General features: G+C 34.4%; 1 pseudogene; it reads right to left on the reverse strand.

Annotated features, from left to right (window-relative positions):
* Positions 1–60: 60 nt before the first annotated feature.
* The window catches only part of LOC133630231 (crystallin J1B-like), a 28,897-nt pseudogene continuing 3,451 nt past the window's right edge, over positions 61–25,506 (reverse strand).

The raw sequence follows: 25,506 nt of genomic DNA on the forward strand, positions 1-25,506 counted from the left end.
TTCCAGACCTTAAGAAACCTCAGCAATCCATCTCCCGCCTCAGAAGTTCAATTAAAACAACATGCGAGTAATGTTATATTTTATTGGCACGTACCGACTTATTACATAACACATTTAACGCGACAAAAATATTCAAGTCTCGTTCTGTCCAGGACTTTTACACGAGACTGTCATGAATTGCCATTTTTAAAGTACATCTGCAACAGGAGGGGACGTTTTCACGTACAGCCACACTTACTGTCAGTAGGGGATTACGTAACACGAGGCCAACACAAAGACGACATGCAAAGTTAGGCGGTTTTTTGGAACATATTCTCAACCAGCTCCAGAAGCTGAGGATATCGGAGCGTCCTTTCCTTCCAAGAGTCCGGGATTCCTCGGAGGCCAGTCTGGAAGCACATGATAAAAAAGACATTTGCATCGTCATCGCAACAAACTTATACTGGCAGTTGCGGAGTACGGAAAGACTCCGAAAAGGAATAAAACGTGGCGTTTTTTAACCACACGGCTGGGGGCCCTCAGCAGAGTTTTATTCTACAAACCCCGTTTCCATATGAGTTGGGAAATTGTGTTAGATGTAAATATAAACGGAATACAATGATTTGCAAATTATTTTCAACCCATATTCAGTTGAATATGCTACAAAGACAACATAGTTGATGTTCAAACTGATAAACATTTTTTTGTTGTTGCAAATAATCATTAACTTTAGAATTTGATGCCAGCAACACGTGACAAAGAAGTTGGGAAAGGTGGCAATAAATACTGATAAGGGGGGGGGGGGGGGGGCGTGGTTGGGGGCGTGGTTATTTACAGCTAGAATTCACCAACTCGAGTATTTCATATATATTTCATATATATATATATATATATATACACTACCGTTCAAAAGTTTGGGGTCACCCAAACAATTTTGTGGAATAGTCTTCATTTCTAAGAACAAGAATAAACTGTCGAGTTTGAGATGAAAGTTTAATTGACCCCACAAATGTGATGCTCCAGAAACTCAATCTGCTCAAAGGAAGGTCAGTTTTGTAGCTTCTGTAACGAGCTAAACTGTTTTCAGATGTGTGAACATGATTGCACAAGGGTTTTCTAATCATCAATTAGCCTTCTGAACCAATGAGCAAACACATTGTACCATTAGAACACTGGAGTGATAGTTTCTGGAAATGGGCCTCTATACACCTATGTAGATATTGCACCAAAAACCAGACATTTGCAGCTAGAATAGTCATTTACCACATTAGCAATGTATAGAGTGTATTTCTTTAAAGTTAAGACTAGTTTAAAGTTATCTTCATTGAAAAGTACAGTGCTTTTCCTTCAAAAATAAGGACATTTCAATGTGACCCCAAACTTTTGAACGGTAGTGTATATATGTATGAAATACTTGACTTTCTAGCTATATATATATATATAAATATATATATATATATATATATATATATATATATATATATATATATATATATATATATATATATATATTATTTATTTTATTTACATAAAAGAAATACTTAAATTTCAGTGTTCAGTGTATATATATATATATATATATATATATATATATATATATATATATATATATATATATATATATATATATATATATATATATATATATATTTATATATTTATTTATTTTATTTACATAAAAGAAATACTTAAATTTCAGTGTTCCGGTGGCTATCCATTAGATGGCAGTATTGTCCTGTTTAACTTCTCCGGTCATGATGAGTAAATCATTTCGGCCACCGTGTTCAATGGAGAAGTCTGTTCTACATATTTACAGGCAACATACACCTTCCCCTTCGAACTGTCCTGGATGAACTGAAATTCTTGTTTCCATTCGTTTGAATTCGTTAGGCAAGCTGTTTATATTGTGGGAACGCGGACGTGAGAACAGGCTGTCCCCACTCAGTCTCAGGTCCGCATTGAGCTGGAGGGGGTGTGGCCTCCAGCTCCGGCTGAATACCGGGAGTTTGTCGGGAGAAAATCTCTGCCGGGAGAGGCGCTGAATACCGGGATTCTCCCGCTAAAAACGGGAGGGTTGGCAAGTATGTTTTAACTGCAATGCTGCAATTTTTTGTGTTTTTTTGATGATTAATACACTCAAAAATCCATGAGGACTTTTTTTGTCCTTTAGCTACTCTACGGTTATAAAATTCAATATACTTCAAAGGCTGTTTGAACTAAGTCTGAAATGAAACTGGACTACGGTGGGTGTGTTATCCCCCCCCCCCCCCCCCCCCCCGTTGCTTTACCTGTGCCCCGAAGCAGGCTCCGATGAAGGAGGCTCGGCTGGCGGTGCATCCCCCGCGGCGCATGGTGTCCCTGACAGCTTCATCCAACTGCTTCAACGTCAGGACGCCATGCAGCGCTCCTTGGAACGCACCAGGCAAGGCTGAACATTTTGAAACACAGCGTCAATACAGAAACCGGAAAATAGGTTTGTGTTTACCGACATCAGTGCTTTTCTGCAACACAGTCTGCACCTTTTAGCCTTGTAAAATGTGAGACTGTTAACTCAGTAGGGAGAGGAAAATAAAAGTTGGCGGGAGATCATTAGTGTGGAGATGAAAGGCTGCTGGACCTAAGGAGCGACAGCAGGGGCGTGCAATATTTGCCAAGTCATCAGACCTTCCGACTTTAGCTTACCTCAAGTGTTGGTGAACACGTCGGGTATGAGCTGCTGAGATGTCCTGGTCAGGTTGTCTTTCACCTGGTGGAGGTGTGCTTCCACAAGAAACATGCATCATTTTACAGGGATTATATTACATTTTCATGACACATGATGCGTTAATCACAATGTACTTTTTTCAGGGCTGTCAAGACATTAAAACAACGTTGAGAACTTGTTGAATTAGGTCTTGACGTGCAGCAATTTAAACATAACGTTGAAACAACATGCTTTTTGACGACGTTTAATCAATGTTGGGTTCTGACGTTGATTTGACCGTTGAATTTTGGTCATTTCCCAACCAATATTCTACAACACAAATACAACGTTGGAACATGCTTTTTGACGACGTTTAATCAATATTGGGTTCTGACTTTAATTTCCCAACCAAAATTCGACAAGTTAAAACACAACGTTAAAACAACATGCTTTTTGACAAAATTATTCAATGTCAGGTTCTGACGTTGATTTGACCATTGAATTTTGGTCACTTCCTGACCAAAATACTACAACACAAATACAACGTTGAAACAACATGCTTTTTGACAAAATTATTCAATGTCAGGTTGTGACGTTGATTTGACCATTGAATTTTGGTCACTACCTTACCAAAATTCTACAACACAAATACAACGTTGAAACAACATGCTTTTTGACAACCTTTAATCAATATTGGGTTCTGACTTTAATTTCCCAACCAAAATTCGACAAGTTAAAACTCAACGTTAAAACAACATGCTTTTTGACAAAATTATTCAATGTCAGGTTCTGACGTTGATTTGACCATTGAATTTTGGTCACTTCCTGACCAAAATTCTACAACACAAATACAACGTTGAAACAACATGCTTTTTGACAACTTTTAATCAATGTCAGGTTCTGACGTTGATTTGACAATTGAATTTTAGTCACTTCCTGACCAAAATTCTACAACACAAATACAACGTTGAAACAACATGCTTTTTGACGACTTTTAATCAATGTTGGGTTCTGACGTAAATTTGACTATTGAATTCAACCAAACTTCGACAAGCTAAAATACAACGTTGAAACAACATGCTTTTTGACGACGTTTAATCAATGTTGGGTTCTGGCACTGATTGGACCATTGAATTCTGGTAAATTTCCAACCAAAATTCTACAACACAAATACAGTACAACGTTGAAACAACATGCTTTTTGACGACGTTTAATCAATGTTGGGTCCCGACGTTGATTTGACCATTGAATTTTTGGTCATTTCCCAACCAATATTCTACAACACAAATACAACGTTGGAACATGCTTTTTGACGACGTTTAATCAATATTGGGTTCTGACGTTAATTTCCCAACCAAAATTCGACAAGTTAAAACACAACGTTAAAACAACATGCTTTTTGACAAAATTATTCAATGTCAGGTTCTGACGTTGATTTGACCATTGAATTTTGGTCACTTCCTGACCAAAATTCTACAACACAAATACAACGTTGAAACAACATGCTTTTTGACGACTTTTAATCAATGTTGGGTTCTGGCACTGATTGGACCATTGAATTTTGGTCATTTCCCAACCAAACTTCGACAAGCTAAAATACAACGTTGAAACAACATGCTTTTTGACGACGTTTAATCAATGTTGGGTTCTGGCACTGATTGGACCATTGAATTCTGGTAATTTTCCAACCAAAATTCTACAACACAAATACAGTACAACGTTGAAACAACATGCTTTTTGACGACGTTTAATCAATGTTGGGTTCTGACTTTGATTTGACCGTTGAATTTTGGTCATTTCCCAACCAATATTCTACAACACAAATACAACGTTGGAACATGCTTTTTGACGACGTTTAATCAATATTGGGTTCTGACTTTAATTTCCCAACCAAAATTCGACAAGTTAAAACTCAACGTTAAAACAACATGCTTTTGGACAAAATTATTCAATGTCAGGTTCTGACGTTGATTTGACCATTGAATTTTGGTCACTTGCTGACCAAAATTCTACAACACAAATACAACGTTGAAACAACATGCTTTTTGACGACTTTTAATCAATGTTGGGTTCTGACGTAAATTTGACTATTGAATTCAACTAAACTTCGACAAGCTAAAATACAACGTTGAAACAACATGCTTTTTGACGACGTTTAATCAATGTTGGGTCCCGACGTTGATTTGACCATTGAATTTTTGGTCATTTCCCAACCAATATTCTACAACACAAATACAACGTTGGAACAACATGCTTTTTGACGACGTTTAATCAATGTTGGGTTCTGACGTTGATTTGACCATTGAATTCTGGTCATTTCCCAACCAATATTCTACAACACAAATACAACGTTGAAACATGCTTTTTGACAACGTTTAATCAATATTGGGTTCTGACGTTAATTTCCCAACCAAAATTCGACAAGTTAAAACTCAACGTTAAAACAACATGCTTTTTGACAAAATTATTCAATGTCAGGTTCTGACGTTGATTTGACCATTGAATTTTGGTCACTTGCTGACCAAAATTCTACAACACAAATACAACGTTGAAACAACATGCTTTTTGACGACTTTTAATCAATGTTGGGTTCTGACGTAAATTTGACTATTGAATTCAACCAAACTTCGACAAGCTAAAATACAACGTTGAAACAACATGCTTTTTGACGACGTTTAATCAATGTTGGGTTCTGGCACTGATTGGACCATTGAATTCTGGTAAATTTCCAACCAAAATTCTACAACACAAATACAGTACAACGTTGAAACAACATGCTTTTTGACGACGTTTAATCAATGTTGGGTCCCGACGTTGATTTGACCATTGAATTTTTGGTCATTTCCCAACCAATATTCTACAACACAAATACAACGTTGGAACATGCTTTTTGACGACGTTTAATCAATGTGGGGTTCTGACGTTAATTTCCCAACCAAAATTCGACAAGTTAAAACACAACGTTAAAACAACATGCTTTTTGACAAAATTATTCAATGTCAGGTTCTGACGTTGATTTGACCATTGAATTTTGGTCACTTCCTGACCAAAATTCTACAACACAAATACAACGTTGAAACAACATGCTTTTTGACGACTTTTAATCAATGTTGGGTTCTGGCACTGATTGGACCATTGAATTTTGGTCATTTCCCAACCAAACTTCGACAAGCTAAAATACAACGTTGAAACAACATGCTTTTTGACGACGTTTAATCAATGTTGGGTTCTGGCACTGATTGGACCATTGAATTCTGGTAATTTTCCAACCAAAATTCTACAACACAAATACAGTACAACGTTGAAACAACATGCTTTTTGACGACGTTTAATCAATGTTGGGTTCTGACTTTGATTTGACCGTTGAATTTTGGTCATTTCCCAACCAATATTCTACAACACAAATACAACGTTGGAACATGCTTTTTGACGACGTTTAATCAATATTGGGTTCTGACTTTAATTTCCCAACCAAAATTCGACAAGTTAAAACTCAACGTTAAAACAACATGCTTTTGGACAAAATTATTCAATGTCAGGTTCTGACGTTGATTTGACCATTGAATTTTGGTCACTTGCTGACCAAAATTCTACAACACAAATACAACGTTGAAACAACATGCTTTTTGACGACTTTTAATCAATGTTGGGTTCTGACGTAAATTTGACTATTGAATTCAACTAAACTTCGACAAGCTAAAATACAACGTTGAAACAACATGCTTTTTGACGACGTTTAATCAATGTTGGGTCCCGACGTTGATTTGACCATTGAATTTTTGGTCATTTCCCAACCAATATTCTACAACACAAATACAACGTTGGAACAACATGCTTTTTGACGACGTTTAATCAATGTTGGGTTCTGACGTAAATTTGACTATTGAATTTTGGTGATTTCCCAACCAAACTTCGACAAGCTAAAATACAACGTTGAAATAACATGCTTTTTGACGACGTTTAATCAATGTTGGGTTCTGGCACTGATTGGACCATTGAATTCTGGTAATTTTCCAACCAAAATTCTACAACACAAATACAACGTTGAAACAACATGCTTTTTGACGACGTTTAATCAATGTTGGGTCCCGACGTTGATTTGACCATTGAATTTTTGGTCATTTCCCAACCAATATTCTACAACGTTGAAACAACATGCTTTTTGACGACATTTAATCAATGTTGGGTTCTGACGTTGATTTGACAATTGAAATTTCATCATTTCCCAACCAATATTCTACAACACAAGTACAACGTTGAAACAACGTCCTTTTTGACGACGTTTAATCAATGTCGGGTTCTGACGTTAATTTGACCATTGAATTTTGGTCATCAACCAAAATTGTACAAGTTAAAATACGTTGAAGCAACATGCTTTTTGACAATTTTTTTTATTCAATGTCAGGTTGTGACGTTGATTCGACCATTGAATTTTGGTCACTTCATGACCAAAATTCTACAAGTTAAAATACAGCGTTGAAACAACACGCTTTTTGACAGCGTTTAATCAATGTTGGGTTGTGACGTCGATTTGACCATTGAATTTTGATCATTTCCAAACCAAAATTCTACAACACAAATACAACATGCCTTTTAATGACGTGTATTCAATGTCGGGTTCTGACGTCGATTTGACCATTGAATTTTGGTCTTTTCCCAACCAATATTCTACAACACAAATACAACGTTGAAACAACATGCTTTTTGACAACGTTTAACCAATGTTGGGTTCTGACGTTAATTTGAGCATTGAATTTTGGTCATTTTCCAACCAAAATTCTCCAAGTTAAAATAGAAAGTTGAAACAACATGATTTTTGACGACTCTATTCAATGTTAGGTTGTGATGTCGATTTGACATTGAAATTTGGTCACTTCCCGACCAAAATTCTACAAAACAAATACAACATTGAAACAACATGCTTGATTGAATGCATTTAGTAAGAAAAGTTACAGTACTTTATTGATACATATTATTTCCAGGCTTTCGAGGGCCATATAAAATGACTTTCGACACCTGTGCTGTACCACATCACGCCCATCATGGAGAATAAAGTCAAGCCACGATATTTGAAGTGTGTCGTAGCGTGTTGTATTTCTATAGCATAACTGGCTGGGAGACTAGAAACATTTAAAGACTCTTACCAATGACGGCATTGTCAAGATCTTGAGGGTTCTGCCTTTGTGGATCTTTCAGTTGTGCCAAAACAGCATCCATGGCTTCGGAACTTGGACCGTTCAGAATAAAATGCTCCAAAAACCTGTCCACAGCCATAAAACATCAAAAATTCAAAGAAAACCTATTGTTAGCGGTGTAATGTTTTAGAATAAATATATATAAGCCATCACACAACTCTTATGCTTAAAGGCCGTTGCTATAGTTATTATCTATTGTGCTCTTTTCTGCTTCGTGCAAGGGCACACAATTTGTTATCTTCCACGGCATATGAGGGGTGACCTCGCCGCAGATGTTTTCTGTCTTTTAGCCCGCTAACAGTCAAGGACGTACCAGGACCTCAACCAAGATAAGGCGACAGCACGCAGACAAAGCAGAGACAGGGCGAAATCACAAGGCCCCCCCCGGCACATTCCGTTCTGAATAACCACGTATTGTGCGTGCTGAGCTGCTCGCATGATATGTGTGAGCCCTCCCTTTAGAGCAGGGGTGTCCAAACTTTTTCCACTGAGGGCCGCACACGGAAAAATGAAAGCATGCGGGGGCCATTTTGATATTTTTCATTTTCAAAACATTACAAAATATATGGATTTTGTTTGTTTTTTACCTTTAGGGCTCCCGGGGACCATAAAGGGTCTAAGTCAGGGGTCACCAACCTTTTTGAAAGCAAGAGCTACTTCTTGGGTACTGATTAATGCGAAGGGCTACCAGTTTGATACACACTTAAATAAATTGCCAGAAATAGCCAATTTGCTCAATTTACCTTTAACTCTATGTTATTATTAATAATTAATGATATTTACTCTTAATTGAACGGTTTAAAAGAGGAGAAAACACGAAAAAAATGACAATTAAATTTTGAAACATAGTTTATCTTCAATTTCGACTCTTTAAAATTCAAAATTCAACCGAAAAAAAGAAGAGAAAAACTAGCTAATTCGAATCTTTTTGAAAAAATTAAAAAAATAATTTATGGAACATCATTAGTAATTTTTCCTGATTAAGATTAATTTTAGAATTTTCATGACATGTTTTAAATAGGTTAAAATCCAATCTGCACTTTGTTGGAATATATAACAAATTGGACCAAGCTATATTTCTAACAAAGACAAATCATAATTTTTTCTAGATTTTCCAGAACCAAAATTTTAAAAGAAATTCAAAAGACTTTGTAATAAGATTTAAATTTGATTCTACAGATTTTCTAGCTTTGCCAGAATATTTTTTTTAAATTTTAATCATAATAAGTTTGAAGAAATATTTCACAAATATTCTTCGTCAAAAAAACAGAAGCTAAAATGAAAAATTAAATTAAAATGTATTTATTATTCTTTACAATAAAAAAGATAAATTTACTTGAGCATTGATTTAAATTGTCAGGAAAGAAGAGGAAGGAATTTAAAAGGTAAAAAGGTATATTTGTTTAAAAATCCTAAAATCATTTTTAAGGTTGTATTTTTTCTCTAAAATTGTCTTTCTGAAAGTTATAAGAAGCAAAGTAAAAAAAATTATTAATTTATTTAAACAAGTGAAGACCAAGTCTTTAAAATATTTTCTTGGATTTTCAAATTCTATTTGACTTTTGTCTCTCTTAGAATTAAAAATGTCGAGCAAAGCGAGACCAGCTTGCTAGTAAATAAATACAATTTAAAAAATAGAGGCAGCTCACTGGTAAGTGCTGCTATTTGAGCTATTTTTAGAACAGGCCAGCGGGCTACTCATCTGGTCCTTACGGGCTACCTGGTGCCCGCGGGCACCGCGTTGGTGACCCCTGGTCTAAGTCATTAAAATATTAAAAACGAGTCAAATTATTATTTTTTAAATTTATATAACGCTTACAGTAAATCTGTACAGTATATCAACTTCAGGTTGATATCAAGTTTAAAAAAACAAAAAGGTTTTATGCCTTTTCTGTCAAAGACAACTTTGTTTTTTATAATACAACTAAAATATGCAGTATTTCCCCCAAAGCCCAAAATATTCAGAAAGCAATGTTTGATGTGAAGTAATTAGAGCCTTAAAAAGATCAATAATGCAGGACACCATTGATTTTAATTCATGATTATTTTTGAGTAATCACAGTGAAAAGATAAATAAAATCCCATTAAATATATTTGGGATCCAAAAGGTGCCCCACTCAGAAAGTGATACATTTTTATTAGTTTTTTCTTTAAACTTTCAACACTTAAGTTACGAGCTCAACTTCAGATATATCTGTCAATTTTACGTTTGAACTATTATTTTGTTTGTTTTATGCTCTTTTGTCAAATAAAATGATGTTTTTGTATGGCAACCACACAATATATGCAATATTTCCCACATAAAACATTTTAAAGTGAAATATTTGAAATAATTGGAGCCTTGAATAGGTCAATAATTCATTGTAACATTGTTTTTTTTTTTTTTTGGAGCAATGGCAAAAAAAGAAAAAAGAAAGATAGACAAAAGAAAGAAAAAAAAGCCTGCATGTCAGCTTTGTGTCAACATTGCAACTTTTTCTAGTTAGATTTCACCTCATTCCACTTTTTTAAATGTTTTTTTAATTTTTGCAATAGCATTTCCAGAATGTGTGGCGGGCCGGTAAACAAATAGCTGAGGGCCGCAAATGGCCCCCGGGCCGCACTTTGGACACTCCTCCCTTTAGAGGCAGCCTCAGCGATGTAACTAGGGCACTCCCAAACTGAATAAATAGAGGAGCGCGTGGGACTGTTCCTCAGAGCGTAGGGTGAGACCGTAACAGAGTGTGCAGTTCCATGCGTTCTCCTCATGAGCAAAATTGAACTCTGTCTCTTCTTTGCTTCTTGTTCTGTTTAATAGATAGTTCGGTGCTTAAACCTGACAAATGTCGTCAGCTTTTTCGAACCCACCTTGAAGCAGCCAGCGTCACAGCCACGCACATGTCGTCGTTTTGGGTCACCCTGATCGCCCGCTCCACCTTCTCCAGCATGTCAGGACGGCCGGCGTAGAGCGCCACCGCTGGAGCAAACTTGGTGACGCCGTCCATTTGACAGTCCACGTCACACCCTCACAAAGTAGAAACATGGGGAAAAAAATTAACATCAGAGCTGCAGAGCTATTTTTTTTAAAATCTATATATATATATATATATATATATATATATATATATATATATATATATATATATATATATATATATATATATATATATATATATATATATATATATATATATTTTTTTTTTACCAGTTTCTTCTTTTCCAGCATCCACATTTCTAATGAAAGCTTTCAGGCTCCCATGCCTCCAAGGACCATCAATGGGAAGGATGGCTTTGGGACCTAGAAGTTGAAAACCGTTTCATTTGACAGATCTATTATTGAATGCAGTTTTTGCACATCAGTAAAAGTCAGTGAGGGAGGCGATGATAGTAGGTCAGTATTGTTAAAAGCAACAAGAAAAGGACAGTCTGACTTGTAGCATGATCATATGTTTAGATGTACAAAACCCAAAACCAGTGAAGTTGGCACGTTGTGTAAATGGTAAATAAAAACAGAATACAATGATTTGTACGGAGCCCCGAAAGGGGTATTTATTTATTTATTTATTTTTAGACATGTATCTCGTGCGTACGAGAAACTTTTTATAAAGTTATAAAAAAAATGTAAAAAATGTTTATTATTTTTTAAATTTTTTTTTAGACATGTATCCCATGCGCACGAGATACATGTCTAAAAAAAATAAAAAAAATAAAAGATAATTCTTCTCACTAAGCAGATTTGATGTTAGAGTGTTTTACTTGTTTTAAGGGTTTTGGTCCTAAATGATCCCAGTAAGATATTACAGCTTGTTGCTGAGATTTGATGACCTATATTGAGTAAAACATTCTTGAAACTAGAATATCAGCTGTTGCAAAGCTGTGTCATCAACACTCACAAGTATAAAACTACTTGTTTAAAGTAATAATTTCTTTTTTCAAGCATGAAAAAAAAATCATGATTTTGACACAATTGTGTCTCATAATTAAAACAGATGACAGCCAAATGGACTTTGCTGTTTTATCTTCAATGAAACAATAGAAAATACGTACTCATATAGTAGTACAGTTGGCACAGTACAGTAAACTGACAGTTAATATTTAAACATTTCACATGTGACTTTTCAAACAATTTTGAACAGAAATAGTTCATGCACATTCAGATAAATTCCTCAAAGTTACAATAAAAAAATGTTTGGCCGGGGGCCGGGCTGTATATATATGCGCACTAATAGACTGACCATACGTCCACTTTTCCCCGGACATGTCCTCCTTTGTCAGGGCGGAGTTTCTTAAATGCCTCAAATGTCCGGCATTTTGAGTTAGGGTTGCGTGTATTTTCAATGTGCGTTCAGGGCTAAGAAGGGGTTAAAAACAAAACAAATTGTGAAGGTGTGCAGCTGCATTGGTGAGGGAGGGGCAGAGAGAGAGAGAGCGAGAGAGTTATGATAAACGCGCATGCGTCGCCAGGCTCTGCTTTTTATCCATAGATTTAACAGATTACATTTTTTATTATCTATAGCAGGGGTGTCAAAAGTGTGCCCCGGAGGCCATTTGCGGCCCACAGCTAATGTTTTAAAGGCCCACGGCACATTCTAAAAATACTATTCAAATAAACAAAAACATAACAAAAGTGAAATAAAAAAGCTTAAAGGTGAAATGTAATTTAGAAAAAGTTGCAATGTTGACTAATAAAACAAAGCTGTTTTTTTTTTTTTTTTCAAACTGTCATTGCTCAAAACATAATATTGAATCAAAATCAATGTTATGATGAATTATTGACCTATCCAAGGTTCCCATTACTTCACATCAAATATTCCACTAAGAAAAATATTTTTGGTGGAAGATTTTGCATATTTTGTGTGTTTGCCATAAAAAAACATAGTTTTGTTTGACAAAAAAGGGCGGAAAACAAACAAACAAAAAACAACATAAAAAAAAAAAAACTAAAACATTTTGAAATGAGAAATAGATGTGAAGTTGATGTAGACTTCAGAGATTTAAGCGTTAAATATAAAATGTATGTATGCCCTGGCACACCTTTATCATCATTTCATGACCCAAGCAAAACACTTTTTACTCTTTTATACTGAAATAAATACACCTACAACGTATTAAATAAAAACATAGAAAAAACTACCAGCAGTGGTAAAGTTTAGATCCATGAAGGAAAGAAGAAAGTGAATGAATGTTTATAACTGATACATTTACATATGTATTCAAATGTGTTTTTTTTTTTTTTTTTTTAATGAATTAAAGGCCTACTGAAATGAAATGTTTTTATTTAAACGGGGATAGCAGATCCATTCTATGTGTCATACTTGATCATTTCGCAATATTACCATATTTTTGCTGAAAGGATTTAGTAGAGAACATCGACAATAAAGTTTGCAACTTTTGGTCGCTGATAAAAAAAAGCCTTGCCTGTACCGGAAGTAGCGTGACGTCGCAGGTTGAAAGGCTCCTCACATTTCCCCATTGTTTACACCAGCAGCGAGAGCGATTCGTACCGAGAAAGCGACGATTACCCCATTAATTTGAGCCAGGATGAAAGATTTGTGGATGAGGAACGTGAGAGTGAAGGACTAGAGTGCAGTGCAGGACGTATCTTTTTTCGCTCTGACCGTAACTTAGTGTGGAATCCAATGAGCCCTTGTACCTTTCTCCTTTTTCTATTGTGGATCACGGATTTGTATTTTATACCACCTCGGATACTATATCCTCTTGAAAATGAGAGTCGAGAACGCGAAATGGACATTCACAGTGACTTTTATCTCCACGAAAATACATCGGTGAAGCACTTTAGCTACGGAGCTAACGTGATAGCATCGTGCTTAAATGCAGATAGAAACAAAAGAAATAAGCCTCTGACTGGAAGGATAGACAGAAGATCAACAATACTACTATCAGGAGACACCGAACCAAACACTGGACCTGTAACTACACGGTTAATGCTGTGCCGCCTGTCGAAGCCTAGCAATGCTGTTGCTAACGACGCCATTGAAGCTAACTTAGCTACGGGACCTCGTCAGAGCTATGCTAAAAACAATAGCGCTCCACCTACGCCAGCCCTCATCTGCTCATCAACACCCGTGCTCACCTGCGTTCCAGCGATCAACGGCGCGACGAAGGACTTCACCCGATCATCGATGCGGTCGGCGGCTAGCGTCGGATAGCGCGTCTGCTATCCAACTCAAAGTCCTCCTGGTTGTGTTGCTGCAGCCATCCGCTAATACACCGATCCCCCCTACAGCTTTCTTCTTTGCAGTCTCCATTGTTCATTAAACAAATTGCAAAAGATTCACCAACACAGATGTCCAGAATACTGTGGAATTTTGAGATGAAAATAGAGCTTTTTGTATTGTGATACAATGTGTCCGAATACTTCCGTTTCAACCATTGACGTCACGCGCAAACGTCATCATACCGAGACGTTTTCAGCCGGAAGTTCCCCGGGAAATTTAAAATGTCACTTTATAAGTTAACCCGGCCGTATTGGCATGTGTTGCAATGTTAAGATTTCATCATTGATGTATAAACTATCAGACTGCGTGGTCTATCAGTAGGCATTTAAGTAACGTTTATGACAACCTTTTTCCAAAACACAATATAAAATGTGAGATATAACAGAATAACGCATACATTTATCATTTGTTTTCAAAATGCTTACAAAAAAGTGGGACCCCAAAAAAATGCTTTATTTAAATAAATATATTATTTATAAAGCAAGTTCGAGTATCATTGGCACATTTTCTCCTCGTCCCGGCCTTGGCGTGCTGCCCGCATATATGTGTCCTCTTTTGGGATTTCACAATATGGTCAGCCTATGCACTAATTGACTGAAAGAGCATGCACTTGGCGCGATGATGTCATGTTATCCATTGAGAAATTCATTTTTAGACCATATGATTTGCCTGAGCAGCTAGGAGACCCCGAGAGTAACAAGCGCTTGCCTTGTTGCCTTCCCATTAACAACAATAAATTAGTTTTTAGTAAAGTTTGCTGGTTTCAAGAAATGTAATGCCGAGCGCATATCATTATGTCAAGATAATGGCACTAGCATTTACTTCATTTAAGAACATTTTTCAACATATTGAGCAAAAAGGTCTCATTTTCTTTCTACCAAGAAAAGTGCACTTGTTATTAGTGAGAATATACTTATTTTAAGGTATTTTTGGGGTTCATTGAGGTTAGCTCATTTTACTTGTTTTGGAAAGCCTTGACAAGCCAAATAATCTTGTTCTATTGGCAGATCATTTTGCTTTGTTCAAATAAAATACCTGTCCGAATAATTGTATCTAAGTTATCACAAAACTTTGTGTTTCCATGAGTTCCCGGCGAGCAGGCAAAAGCTGTCTTTGATCTTACCAAGCAAAAGGCTTGTAAAACTCCACTGTGTAGGATGGGGAGCGACATGAGGGTGTCGGTTTCTTTGATGTATTGTAATCCACAGGAAGATTTTGTCTTGACCCGAGATCTACAAAGCGGAGAGGAGGCAGGGCCTGGCGACTTTTTCTTTGAACTGTTTTGTGACCGAGGGCAACGGCTGTTTACGACCTTTTCTTTGAACCGTTTTGTAACCAAAGGCGGCGGCTGTTTACGACCCCCGTCCCTTTGGAAACAGCTGTTGCCATGTAATCAGGGAAAGTCCAAATAATCTTTCGTCAGAGCGTGGTGGGATACTGTAAAAGAGTACAGCCCAGACGTTTCTCCTCAGTTGAGACACATTTAAATCTGTCTCTGTTTGATTCCTTGCTTCTTAGTCTGTTTAATAGATGTCATCAGTGTTTGAACCTGACAATACCCCTAATTTTTGTATTTTTTTTCTTGTTTTTGAACACTGACTTTTTGCAGTGTTGTAGCGTAACTAACTACATATTCCGAGTAGCTCGACCATTATTGACTGTACCTCCGTTCTTGCGGTAAGGATCGTTGAGCGGCAGGTCGTAGACAGTCCCCGGGCCAAAGAACTTGTAGATACGTCGAGTCAGATCCTCCACGTCGACATCTGCCGACACACGATAGAAGGAAGTTAGAATCATTTTATCTAAGTTATCACAAAAACTTTGTGTTGAAATGAGTTCCCGGCGAGAAGACCAAAGCTGTCTTTGAACCTACCAAGAAGAAGGCTTGTAAAACTCCACTGTGTAGGATGGAAGCAACATGAAGGTGTTTCTGTTTCTTTCAAGTATTGTAATCAACAGAAATATATTGTTTTAACACCAAGGACTACAAAGCGGAGAGAAGGCAGGATCTGCCCAAGTTACAGACGACCTCTTTTTTTTAACTCTTTTACGACTTCTTTTTTGAACCAACCTTTTGTGTGAACTGTTTACGACCCTCGTCCCTTAGAAACAGCTGTGGCCATGTGGTCAGGGAAGGTCCAAATAAAAGAAGGAGGCGTGCAATATTTTGGGAGAGTGTAATGACACTGTAAAAGGGTACAGTGTCCAGGCGACTCTCCTCAAATTGAGCCAAATCCAGGAGATCGCAAAAAGCCGCTGCCTGACCAGGGCTCAGAAAATCTGCAAAGACTCCTCCCACCCCCACCAAGGACTGTTTTCACTGCTGGACTCTAGAAAGAGGTTCCGCAGCCTCCGAAGCAGAACCTCCAGGTTCTGTAACAGCTTCTTCCCTCAAGCCGTGAGACTCTTGAACGCATCATAATTAAATTATCCCCTCCACTACCCCCAAAATGGATTATCTCGCTGGAATAAAAAAGACAATATAACATACATCCATAAATGCATGTGAAAAAGTGCAATATATTTATCTGTACAGTAATCTATTTATTTATACATATTTATATATATTTATTTATTTTATATATATATATTTATATATGCACCTTATTGCTTTTTTTTTAAATCTTGCACTACCATGAGCTTATGTAACGAAATTTCGTTCTTATCTGTGCTGTAAAGTTCAAATTTGAATGACAATAAAAAGGAAGTCTAAGTCTAAGTTTAATTATTTGCTTCTTGTCTTCAGTGTTTGAACCCGACAGAATTCACTTAAAATGTCTATTTGTGAAGCGAGGTTAGCGAGGTTTGAACGACCCTTATGTAGTATTAGTAGTAGTAAACCAACATTTTAAAGAAAAAAATATGAATTTATGAATATTCTACCATTTATGGCCATATATGACTGCACAAAAACATAGTAATGACCAGACAAGAGATCAGCAAATCTTGTTAAACTAAATTAAAAGGATTAACCCAATAAGTCTTTTTTTTTGTTGTACTAAACATTTTTTAAAAAGCAAAAATGTATAAAATGTAGTTTGAGTTTGAGTTTATTTGGAACATGCAAGCTTACAACATGATACATCACAATTTCCAGTTTCTCTTTTCAACATGTTCGAAAAGGAGTAGGAAGAAGCAGAGCTTATTTAATCCTACCCCTTTTCTTTACATAACAGTTGCAAAACTTTTTGTTCACTTCCTGTTCACAATTTTTTCACAATAAACTCCATAAGTAATCACAATAAAAATAAATAAATAAATAATAGTAAGAAATTAATAATAATAATTGGATATTTTATACAACACAGTGGTACCTCGGTTATTGTATTGGCATGTCGGTGGAGGGCCCGACCCCGGGTTACAGAGACGGAAAAGAGACGTGCAGGTAAAATAATTAAATTCTTTACCAAGAGGGCTAAAACCGCATCACAAAGACCGGTTCAAAGCACGTAGCGGCAGACAACAAGGCAATAATCCAGCACTGGCCAGCAGCTACGGGAGAAGCTAAAAAGATTTGAAATGGAAAACGGGTGTGCTGGCAAACAAAGTGGAGGTGCAGCAAAACAAGGAGTGCAATAGGAAATAGGTCCAAAGTAAAAAACACACCGGGACAGGAAATGACACAGAACACAGGAAAATACCTAACACAGTCCAAACTGTCATGACAGGTCAGACAAATAACTAATCATACAAAAACCGAAGCAGTTTGTCCGGTAAGAAATAATGTAGATCGAACTACAAAACCCAAAAGCAGTGAAGTTGTCACCTTGTGTAAATGGTAAATAAAAACAGAATACAATGATTTGCAAATCCTTTTCAACTTATATTCAATTGAATAGACTGCAAAGACAAGATATTTCATGTTTGAACTGGAAAACTGTTATTTTTTTTGCAAATATTAGCTCATTTGGAATTTGATGCCTGCAGCATGTTTCAAAAAAGCTGGCACAAGTGGCAAAAAAGACTGAGAAACACTTATTTGGAACATCCCACAGGTGAACAGGCAAATTGGGAACAGGTGGGTGCCATGATTGGCTATAAAAGCAGCTTCCATGAAATGCTCAGTCGTTCACAAACAAGGACGGGGCGAGGGTCACCACTTTGTCAACAAATGCCTGAGCAAATTGTTTAAGAACAACATTTCTCAACCAGCTATTGCAAGGAATTTAGGGATTTCACCATCTACGTTCTGTAATATCATAAGTTTCAGAGAATCTGGAGAAATCACCGCAAGGCTGAAAACCAACATTGAATGCCCGTGACCTTCGATCCCTCAGGCTGTACTGCATCAAAAAGCGACATCAGTGTGTAAAGGATATCACCACACTGGCTCAGGAACACTTCAGAAAACCACTGTCAGTAACTACAGTTCGTCGCTACATCTGTAAGTGCAAGTTAAAACTCTACTATGCAAAGCCAAAGCCATTTATCAACAACACCCAGAAACTCCGCCGGCTTCGCTTAGCCCGAGCTCATCTAAGATGGACTGATGCAAAGTGGAAAAGTGTTCTGTGGTCTGTAAGTCCACATTTTAAAATTATTTTTGGAAACTGTGAACGTCGTGTCCTTCCGGAACAAAGAGGAAAAGAACCATCCGGATTGTTATAGGCGCAAAGTGTAAAAGCCAGCATGTGTGATGGTATGGGGGTGTATTAGTGCCCAAGACATGGGTAACTTACACATCTGTGAAGGCACCATTAATGCTGAAAGGTACATACAGGTTTTGGAGCAACATATGTTGCCATCCAAGCAACGTTACCATGGACGCCCCTGCTTATTTCAGCAAGACAATGCCAAGCCACGTGTTACAACAGCGTGGCTTCATAGTAAAAGAGTGCGGGTACTAGACTGGCCTGCCTGTAGTCCAGACCTGTCCCCCATTGAAAATGTGTGGCGCATTATGAAGCCTGAAATACCCCAATGGTATTGTTGAACAACTTAAGCTGTACATCAAGCAAGAATGGGAAAGAATTCTACCTGAAAGGCTTAAAAAATGTGTCTCCTCAGTTCCCAAACGTTTACTGAGTGTTGTTAAAAGGAAAGGCCATGTAACACAGTGGTAAAAATGCCCTTGTGCCAACTTTTTTGCAATGTGTTGCTGCCATTAAATTTTAAGTTAATGATTATTTGCACACAAAAAATAAGTTTCTCAGTGTGAACATTAAAGATCTTGTCTTTGCAGTCTATTCAATTGAATATAAGTTGAAAAGGATTTGCAAATCATTGTATACTATTTTTTATTTACAAATTACACAACGTGCCAACCTCACTGGTTTTGGGTTTTGTACAAAACCAAAGTAGAGTGCAGCAGGGAAATGCACAGAAAAGCACAGGGAAAGGCCGACAGAGAGCTTACAACAGAAAATGTATAGTAAAGCACGAATCTTGGTAACAACAAACCGTGTTAGTAACGCCAATAATGATTCCACAACCGACCAAGTCCTCAGCTTCACATACAGAACAGGAAGTCGGAACAAAATAAGAGCGCAAACCAGGAAGTGACAGGTCATGACACTTAGTAGTTTAACGGAACATTTAACAAGAAAAACATTTCTATTTTTTACACTTACTAAGGTAGTTTCCGTACTATATAGTGCATCTAAGCATAAGCCGCACCCACCTAATTCTTTTGGTGCATTTTATTTTGATACAGGTCACTGGTGTGCACATTCAAACGCAACATATTTACACTAAATGGTTTATTTGTGGTGCTTCATGTTTATGCACATTAACGCTAGAAACTTCTACGTGATGAAGTGTGAGACTCAGTTGGGTACATCACCTCCACGCTGACTCAGCGATTCCAACAGGACGTAAGCCTGGTCGCCATAGCAGGTCTGCTCGCCGGTCTTCCTGCGGTAGAAAGGATTTGCAGAGTCGGCACGAAACTCCGGTGTGGGCTCCAGACCTGCCAGCACTTCTTTGAGTCTTTCTGGATTATAAATCCAATGCATGGGCTGAGCTGAGTCGGAGAACAAAGCATGAACACAAGAGTGCTATAAGTACACCTCTGCAGAAAACTGTATCCCTAACATTAAATAAAACAAAATAGAAAGAAATATGGATTAACACACCACATACAATAACTATATTAACATTGTTTTTAGTCTGTAACAGAAATTTAAATTAAAAAAATGTATCCTTCTTTAAATTATAAACATTTTTTGACCGACTTGAACCATTTGACAGTGAAAAATACAATTAAATAAACTCATCGAATACTAAAATGTTCAAATTGATCAACAACATCGACACAGTAGCACAATGTATAAAACACTTTAATCTACAAAACAAAAATAAATTAAACAATCTGTACTGATGGTTTTGCTTCATTCATAATACACAAAAATACACAAAAACCTTTAAAAAAAAATGCCATGAAATACACATTTCTATCTCAAAGTGCATCATTTACTTTTTAAATAATGTTATCAGTTCATGGTGTACCATTTACTAGGGCTGGGCGGCATGGACCAAAACTGATATCTCGCTATTTTTTGACTTCATTGGATAAATGTGACATAAAGTAGGCAGTAAACAAGTGGAATGAAGGTAAATAACATCAAATATTAACTATTTACTTTATTACATGTTGTAAAAGTAATCAGTGACACTCCATTTGTGTAGTTATTAGCCTCAACCCCAGTGAACAGAATGCTAATGCTAACAAGCTAACGCTAAAGCCGATGTTTGTTGTCGGCGTGGGATAAACACTAACGTTTATTATTTATATATTGTTATTTAAAGATAAACACTAACGTTTATTATTTATATATTATTTACAGATAGACACTGACATGTATTTTTTATATATTATTTACAGTTAAACACTGAAATTTATTATTTATATATTGTTATTGCCAGTTAAACACTGACAGTTATTATTTGTATATTGTTATTTACAGACAAACACTGACTTGTATTATTTATATATTGTTATTTGCAAATAAAGACTGACATTTATTGTTTATATTTTGTTATTTACAGTTAAACACTGACATGTATTATTTACATATTGTTATTTAAAGCTAAACACTGACATGTATTATTTATACATTGATATTGACAGTTAAACACTGACAGTTATTTGTATATTGTTATTTACAGATAAACACTGACTTGTATTATTTATATATTGTTATTTACAGTTAATTACTGACATGTATAATTTATACATTTTTATTTACAGTTAAACACTGACTTTTTTATTTATATATTATTATTTGCAGGTAACACTGACATGTATTATTTATATATTGTTATTTAAAGATAAACACTGACATATATATTTATATTTTGTTATTTACAGTTAATCACTGACATTTATTATTTATATATTGTTATTTAAAGATAAACCCTGACATTTATTATTTATATATTGTTATTTACAGTTAAACACTGACATGCATTTTTTATATATTGTTATTTAAAGTTAAATACTGACAAGAATAATTTATATATTTTTATTTACAGTTAAACACTGACTTTTGTTATTTAAATATTATTTACAGGTAAACACTGACATTCATTTTTTATATATTGTTATTTACAGATAAACACTGACATTTATTAGTCATATATTGTTATTTACAGTTAAATACTGACATGTATAATTTATATATTTTTATTTACAGATAAACACTGACTTTTGTTATTTATATATTATAATTTACAGGTAAACACTGACATTTATTATTTATATATTGTTATTTACGGATAAACACTGACATTTATTAGTCATAAATTGTTATTTACAGTTAAATACTGACATGTATAATTTATATATATTTATTTACAGATAAACACTGACTTTTGTTATTTATATATTATTATTTACAGATAAACACGGACTTTTGTTATTTATATATTTTTATTTACAGATAAACACTGACTTTTGTTGTTTAAATATTATTATTTACAGGTAAACACTGACATTTATTATTTATATATTGTTATTTAAAGATAAACACTGACATTTATTAGTCATATATTGTTATTTACAGTTAAATACTGACATGTATAATTTATATATTTTTATTTACAGATAAACACTGACTTTTGTTTTTTATATATTATTATTTACAGGTAAACACTGACATGTATTATTTATATATTGTTATTTAAACATAAACACTGACATGTATATCTATATATTGTTATTTACAGTTAAACACTGACATTTATTATTTATATATTGTTATTTAAAGATAAACCCTGACATGTATTATTTATATATTGTTATTTACAGATAAACCCTGACATGTATTATTTATATATTGTTATTTACAGATAAACACTGACATTTATTAGTCATATATTGTTATTTACAGTTAAATACTGACATGTATAATTTATATATTTTTATTTACAGATAAACACTGACTTTTGTTATTTATATATTATTATTTACAGGTAAACACTGACCTGTATTATTTATATATTGTTATTTAAAGATAAACACTGACATTTATTTTTTATACATTGTTATTTACAGTTAAACACTGACATTTATTATTTATATATTGTTATTTAAAGATAAACCCTGACATGTATTATTTATATATTGTTATTTACAGATTATCACTGACATTTATTAGTCATATATTATTATTTACAGTTAAATACTGACATGTATAATTTATGTATTTTTATTTACAGATAAACACTGACTTTTGTTATTTATATATTATTATTTACAGGTAAACACTGACATGTATTATTTATATATGTTATTTAAAGATAAACACTGACATTTATTATTTATATATTGTTATTTACAGTTAAACACTGACATTTATTATTTATATATTGTTATTTAAAGATAAACCCTGACATGTATTATTTATATATTGTTATTTACAGATAAACCCTGACATGTATTATTTATATATTGTTATTTACAGATAAACACTGACATTTATTAGTCATATATTGTTATTTACAGTTAAATACTGACATGTATAATTTATATATTTTTATTTACAGATAAACACTGACTTTTGTTATTTATATATTATTATTTACAGATAAACACTGACATGTATTATTTATATATGTTATTTAAAGATAAACACTGACATTTATTATTTATATATTGTTATTTACAGTTAAACACTGACATTTATTATTTATATATTGTTATTTACAGCTGAAATGGACCAAAAGGAACCGCCTGACCCTCATGAATTCATCATTTACTGAGAGGACGACTTTCTGACTGTTGGACATTGCGGACAAAAGCCTGACTTTTTATGAACAATCCAGTACACTTTATTTTTTGAAATCATATTTTGTATATTATTGCTTTGTATTTCAATTACTTACTTTTTAGTATAAGAACTATGACCTAATACTGTCTGTTTATTTACTTTGAACCACTCCTCCATATGTCAGACTGATTTGTGTCAACTACCTGAACTGTGAAATGGGGTGGAAACACAAACCACACACTTCTACAGAGGTTCCAGGAACCTCAAGTTCCTGAACTTTGGGTGGAAAAGTGCCATATGTTAAAAAAACAAACCTTCACAATTATGTTTGAAGCGTTTTTAGATGGCGCAAGTGTCAAGTGAGGCAAAACCGGCACACACATTTCAGAAGATTGTCTGACCTATTATTACAGAGAGTCCTTCATGTAAATAACGCCATCTGTTCCACAAGTTTTATCTCACCTGCTGCATCTGCCACTGCTGCCCCGATAATGGCCCCCATGGCTCTGTCTTTCACGCTCAGGGCCATCTGCTTCCCCACAGATAGAACATGAGCAACTCAAGTGAAATACTGCAACGTTCATGCTGTACAAAAGACATTTTGAAAAAAAATACCTGCACATAATAATGGATCATGTTCCGTATTGTATTCAATTACGTGTTTCGTGTACGGACGCTCTGATTTTTTTTGAACCTTTAAGTCTCCCATCAAGTTTGGTCTGAGTCATAAAAATGTGAGAAATAAGTCACAAAGTATCATTATTATTTTACTCTATTATTCAACGTTTAAATCTCTTGATCAACTTCCGGTCTGTCGATACGATGTAAAACTTTTTTTTTCTTCAGTTTTTATGCCTTTAGATCAAACAAAACTTGTTTTTTTTAAATGGCAAAAAACACAAAATATGCGGTATTTTCCCCCTAAAAAATTTCAGAGGGGAATATTTGATGTGAAGTAATTGGAGTCTTAAATAGGTCAATAATTCATTACATTGATTTTAATTTATTCAAATTTTTTTGAGCGACGACAGTTTTTGGGTTTTTTCAAATCCCACTAAAATTCTTGGGGATTGAAAAGTGTCTCACTTAAGTGTTAAAAATAAGTCATACATTTATTTTTAACTTTCAACACGCGGATGAACTTCAGATATATGTGTGGATTATAAGTTTTTATAATTTTTTTTCTGTTTTTTTTCTTTTCTTTTTGTAATGGAAAACTTTTTCTTTTTTTTTAAAAATTGCCAACAAACAAAACAAGCAAGATTTTACCCCCAAAATATTCCAAAGTAGAATATTTGATGTGAAGTAATTGGAGCCTTAAATAGGTCAACGATTCATAACAACATTGATTTTAATTTATTCATATTTTTTTGAGCGACGACAGTTATATATATATATATATATATATATATATATATATATATATATATATATATATATATATATATATATATATATATATATATATATATATATATATATATATATATATATATATTTGAAATCCCACTAAAATTCCTGGGGTCTCACTTAAGTCATACATTTCTTTTTAACTTTCAACACTTGATCAACTTCAGATCTATCTGTGGATTATAAGTTTTTATAACTTTTTTTAACGTTTTTTTTACCCCCTTTTTGTAATGGAAAACTTTATTCATATTTTTTTGAGCGATGACAGTTTTTTGGTTTTTTTCAAATCGCACTAAAATTCCTTGGGGATTAAAAAGGGTCTCACTTAAGTGTTAAAAATAAGTCATACATTTATTTTTAACTTTTCAACAATTATAATTGAAAAACTTTTTTTTTCTTCCCTTTTTGTAGTGAAAAACATTGTTTTTTTTAATCGCAAACAAATAAAACATGCAATATTTTAACCCTAAAATATTCCAAATTAGAATATTTAATGTGAAGTAATTGGAGTCTTAAATAGGTCAACGATTCATAACAACATTGATTTTAATTTAGTAATATTTTTTTTAACGAAGACATTTTTATTTATTTATTTATTTTTATTTTTAAAATCCCACTAAAATTCCTGGGGTCTCACTTAAGTGTTAAAAATAAGTCATACATTTCTTTTTAACTTTCAAAACTTGATCAACTTGAGATCCATATATCTTGTCTTGAATAGGTCAATAATTCATAACAACATTCATTTTAATTGATTAATATTATTTTGAGCGACAACCGTATTTTTAATTTTTTTTTCAAATCCCACTAAA

This window comes from Entelurus aequoreus, linkage group LG15 (assembly GCF_033978785.1).
Source record: "Entelurus aequoreus isolate RoL-2023_Sb linkage group LG15, RoL_Eaeq_v1.1, whole genome shotgun sequence".
NCBI classification, from domain to species: domain Eukaryota; kingdom Metazoa; phylum Chordata; class Actinopteri; order Syngnathiformes; family Syngnathidae; genus Entelurus; species Entelurus aequoreus.